General features: G+C 40.3%; 1 long non-coding RNA gene across 1 annotated transcript; it reads left to right on the plus strand.

The window, feature by feature from the left end:
- Positions 1–1,197: 1,197 nt before the first annotated feature.
- Positions 1,198–5,310, plus strand: LOC135934122 (uncharacterized). Its single transcript, XR_010574069.1, has 3 exons — positions 1,198–2,397; positions 2,528–2,656; positions 2,723–5,310. It is a non-coding gene; the product is annotated as an uncharacterized LOC135934122 (long non-coding RNA).
- The last annotated feature ends 431 nt before the right edge of the window (positions 5,311–5,741 follow it).

Raw genomic sequence — 5,741 nt, forward strand, 5'->3', positions numbered from 1 at the left:
AAGTTCGTCCCTGCCCTTCTTGGAAAATCAAATTAAGTGGGAATTTGGCGAAAAGAATGAAGTCTGAACAATTTGCCTGGGAAGAGGTGATACATTGGTAAATTGAAATTCGCTATTATTTTGCCGCAGAAGAATCAAACTATCGAGGAAGCTGGGATGCAGTCAAGAATAGGCGGTCTATATTAGTTTAGCACGTCAAAGAGCAACAAAGCGACACTGCTGACTTGAAAGGCAAACAAGCACGCGGAGGCTCCGACTGGAACTTTGGTCAATTCGATATCGCGCCGCTGCTAATGAGCCCCCGCGACTACTATAGTTAGTTGAAATGCTGTTTGTGATTTTCCGCGTGACAAACGGTTCGAGTCGCCACTTTCAACTTGTCCGCTCTGCTCTATTCACGCACGACTTGCCATTTGGTGCTCATTTGGAACACCTCTATTTGAATGGAAATGTTATGGACTCGTATTCGTAGTTTGGCGCGCGAGTATTTCTGATTTATTTTGTTAATTACATTTTTACAGTTACCAACCCTAGTTTGTTGTGGTTTAGCGTGAGTTTAGCAGGAAAATCATTTAGTAGTTTTCCTGTATATAGTGCTGGTTTGAACCCATCAGAACCCATCTCGGCAAGCCTTCAAACTCTGATTACGTGTTTTACTCTCGGAATAATAATAATTTAATGCACGCAGCTCGGGTCCTCTACGGCAATTTGGATTAATTCTCAAGAGTTTCAAAGCAGTAGGAGATATTTCCGGAATGTCCCAGCGAGCAGAGGGGTAACCGCGGTCACTTTTCGGTCACCTGACGAAAGTTGAACAAAGTGTGGTTTTGCATTTAAGTAATGATCCTGATTCATGTTTCATTGGAATTTTTTTGAAATTTGGCTTGGATCATGCAAATTTTGAGTGCCCAGCCTTGGGCACCCGATGGGCACCTTTCGGTTACCCAGAGCGGGCAGAGGGTCACTTGCGGTCACCTAACAAAATTAAAACTAAGGGTGATTTTGCATTTCAGGCATGATCCTGAATCATGTTTCATCGGATTTTTTTCGAAATTTGGCTCGGATCACCGAAATTGCCAGTGCCCAGTCTTGGGCACCCATCGGGCACCTTTCCGATACTCGGAGCGGGCAGGCGGTTAACTATGGTCACTTTGCGGTCACCTAAAAAAAAATAATACTAAGGGTGATTTTGCATTTCAGGCATGATCCTAATTCATGTTTCATTGGAATTTTTTTGAAATTTTGCTTGGATCATGCAAATTTTGAGTGCCCAGTCTTGGGCACCCATCGGGCACCTTTCGGTTACCCGGAGCGGGCAGGGGGTCACTTGCGGTCACCTAACAAAATTAAAACTAAGGGTGATTTTGCATTTCAGGCATCATCCTGAATCATGTTTCATTAAATTTTTGTCGAAATTTGGCTTGGATCACCGAAATTGCCAGTGCCCAGTCTTGGGCACCCATCGGGCACCTTTTGGTTACCCGGAGCGGGCAGGCGGTTAACTATGGTCACTTGCGGTCAACTAAAAAAATTAAACTAAGAGTGGTTTTGCATATCAGGCATGACCCTGAACCTAGCTTGATTGGATTTTTTTATATTTGGCTAGGATCACCTAAAATTGCTGGTGCCCAGTCGTGGGCAGCCATCGGGCAGCTTTCGGGTAGCTCGGATCGGATAACTGCGGTGTGACCGGATCATGAACTGTTTTCGTAAAATTTTGGCCACAGAAAAGAAAATATTGTTTTGGTTATTGTAGGATTGAAAAATAAATTTTTTATGCATTTTAATATGATTGCTACAAAGGGGCAACTTTTGGTTACCCAAAGATTAACCGATGCGCGGACACCATTTTACTTTACTCGGTTTTACCCTCAAATTTTGTCAGATTTTCGTCACCGCAGGTTTTAACTTATTTTGGAAAATATTTTTGTAAAAGTAGTTAAAGTACACAAAAAAATAAAAAAAATTTGATGACCAAAATAGGTTACCCAATGGGCAACCAATGGGCAACCTGAGAACCACCGTAAATTCTTGAGTTCGTGTTTTGTAAAAAATTAATTATTATAAATTTATTTGATTATTACAATTAGCATTTCAAACTCTTTAAATTAACTCGTTTTGAGCACTTATTTTAGCTCAACATTATCGCGCGCGCGTTTCTTTGCTACACTCGTCGGCCGCGCGACGCGCGGCGCGCGTGTGGCGCCACTGTCGGCAGCAGCACCAGCTGCGGCTGTCTTTGGCTCAGTGACTGAAAACAAGCATGACGGTTGAGACGCGCTGATTGCATCATCATTGTTAGACGACAATTTCGCCGTGTTTTCGGTTGCATTATGACAATTGGAACACATCAACGGGTTCTTGGACGGATTGTGGATGTTCCTGATGTCCCGAAAGGTAAGGGCATCATTGAATTTACATTAGATTTGCGTACGGCGCGGTGTACAAAAATACGCGCGCGTACATAGACACACTGGCATCAAAATATTCGTTTTAAATTGCTTTAAATTCATCCTTGTGTCGTCAGGCTTGCACCGCGTCCCGCCCTGATTCAGCATTTTGATGTCCTCTGGTTGGGAATAGCTGCCTGAACGCGATGGCCATCCGGATGACAAGCCTGGACAAGTTAACAAAACTCCGGCCGCAGTATCCACAGGTATGCAGTTGAATTCCCGGCGATATTATTGAGTAGATAATTAATACTTTGTATTTTATTTTGCAGGGTTCGTCTGCTGTATTGTTTCCATTTTTGGCGGACATGTAATGGATGGGACCATGGACCCCACAGAATGAAAAGCAACGCCCATGTTTGACAGGATAAGTGCTCGACGCTGGACGACACGAGTAGGCACATTGAGTGGATTTTTGGTTTACCGGTTTTCTTTGATGTATGTTTAATGGCGTTTTTTGTGTTTAAATCTTAAATATAATTTTTAACAAGACTCATATGTTCTGCTCAAATACGTATGTAAATTCACTCAACATATGTTTGCAGTAACTGAATCCAACTATTGTTATGATTTAGTTTGTGTTTGCGGCATATTTTTAGTTTCGGTTTACATTCTCAAGATGAAAATTTCTATAATTTCCCAGACAACTAATTATTGTGGACACAACTAAATTTTTAAAATTATTATTCTGATAGTTATCTCATAAGTTTAAAAATAACAATAATTGCAAAAGCCTTAAATGTTTCAAGTCAATATCAACAGATGGTGCCACTGGTATACTTCTGATTTTGATTCCCTCTCATTGAGTTTTTTTTATTAAATGCTGCTGCTGTGCCTCTCTGGACTAAAAATAATTCATTTTAATGTGCTGAAAACCAAAATAAGTTATACCAATCACCCTAGAAACATCAGCACATTGAAAACAAATGTAATTACACTTCGACGATGATTGGCTTAACTGTTTTTGGTTTCCAGCACATCAAATATAATTATTTAAAGGGTTGAATGTTGAATGCACAGCAGCAGGACCGTGTCCTCTATCTCAGTGGAATCTTATTTATATCAAAAGTAAAAGCTGTTGCCATTTAATGGCAGCCAAGGGGGAATTCCTGAATTCCCAACTGCTGGTAAACTCATACAATATTTAGAATCAGCCAACATTATCTGTTCTGTTACTGCATCACCTCACAAATTAATGTGTTATTATGGTTGTAACTATAAAGTTTTATTAATTTGTAATTGTGCTGTTTTCTGCAGTCTATTTTACGCGATTTTTGGTGTTGAAAAATTGTTGTTTACATTTATTAATTTATTTTTTAATTGTAACTGATAATTCTGTTCTTCAAAGGTGGAATGTAATTTAACTGCAATAGGTATAACCTTCTAATTTTCATTGCCAAACCTAGTTTTCAATTGTGAACTACTTTTAATTCGCAGGTTAAAGGTCATGTCACCTTTCTTTTTTAAAAATTCAATTTTTAGGGATGATAGCCCTCTTAGATTTTTTGGGGCTCAGGGCTGAAATGTAGTCCGTGAAAATTTGCATAATTACACCAAATTTAAGAGGCACAAAAATAGCGTTTGCTGTAATTAGAAAATGTAAGTTTAAATTCAGCTCGATACTGCTCGATCGAGTATGGCCTTCGGTCAGCGAGTTCGCCTATCATTTGTTGATAATATTTTAACCCATTCCATTTGATTAGGCACATGAAGAGGACCAAGGATAGACATAGTTAGGTCAAAATCAACCTTAAGGGTCTCAACCTGACGAGACCCTGAGATAATAATTTCAAAAATTTCCAATTTCATCAATCATAGTGTCTTTTTATAGGTTTTCGCTGCTTTACAGCTCAATAATACTGCCGAATGACAATCCTGAAACCGGTTCTTGAAATATTTGTGAAAGCCATTAATCTGGACGTGATGTTAAAAATTGTTTCATTTTGAAATCGGCAGTTTTGACTTTAATATTTTGTCTGTAGAGTGGTGATAACCGACGGCAAGACACCAAGTTTGATGAAATTTGATATTTTTAACAATTTCATCTCAGGGCCACGTCAGGTACAGACCCTGAAGGTCGGTATCGACCTCACTATGTCTACCCTGGGCTCTCTTGATGTGTCTAACAAAATGGAGTGGGTTAAAATATTATCGACGAATGATCGGCGAACTCACTGACTAAAGGCCGTGCTTGATCGAGCGGCCTCGAGCTGGTTTTTAATTTTTAAATTCAAATTGCAGTAAAACTATTATTGCACCTTTAAAAGTTGGTGAGCTTGTGCAGAGTTTAAATTGCAACATTTCAGCCCTGATCCCCAAAAAACCTAAGGGTTCATTCCTTAATTGTGAATTTGCGTATAAAGGTCGTGAAAGGTGACCTTGACCTTTGACCTGCAAAATTTTTGTAAATTGATTAGATGTTTATGGTCGAAAACTAGTTTAGACAGTGAAAATTTCAAGGTTATAACTAAACTCAGTAAAAAGTTACAGTTCACCTTTCATTCACACAATTCGATTTTTGGGGATTTTTTAAAATAGGGATCTTCAAATTTGATTTGTAAAATGTATAATTTAATTGTACTTCAATTGTTGTATAAATGTCATCCAATAAAAGTGCTGCCCATCTAGCTGCCCACTGAAGGTAACCGCAGGCGGGCACCCAATGGTTACCTTTTGGCTACCTCTTACCTCGGGCTGTCATTTTGCGCTATACTGAAATTTATCTTTTTAATGGACAGAGTCAATTGACCTACCACCAGTGCCACCTGACAGCCCTAGATAAAAGGTAGCCAAAAGGTAACCAATGGCTGCCCACTGGTGGTAACCTCAGCCGGGCACCCAATGGTTAGCTTTTGGTCAACGAATATTCTCGGCCTCTCATTCATTACGCTCCCTGAATTCAGGTATACTTTAAATGTACATAAAAGGAGATTCTGTGAAAGGTCATTAAAAGGGTGCCCATTTGGTGACCGAATTCTGGGCATGACCACTCGCGGGTGCCCGAAGGGTTGGACATGCGGTATAACCAATGGGTGCCCATCTGGGTGCCCACGGGGGGTAGCCGGCTGACCGAACGCGGGCACCCAATGGGCACCTTTTGGTTGACTTTTTTCTCGGTGGGGTAATACTGGCTGCCGTAATGCTCAAATAGCTCAACGGGCTGGTAGGAGGCGCCACTTGCTGACCAGAGGTTATAGAAAAAATAGAAGATGAAAGGTAAAAATAATGATTTTACGGGCCACTATTTTTGGCTTTGCAAAAGTAACCTTGAAACTTGGTTTTCCCCTTCAC

The sequence above is a fragment of the Cloeon dipterum genome, chromosome 1 (genome assembly GCF_949628265.1).
Source record: "Cloeon dipterum chromosome 1, ieCloDipt1.1, whole genome shotgun sequence".
In the NCBI taxonomy this organism is placed as follows: Eukaryota; Metazoa; Arthropoda; class Insecta; order Ephemeroptera; family Baetidae; genus Cloeon; species Cloeon dipterum.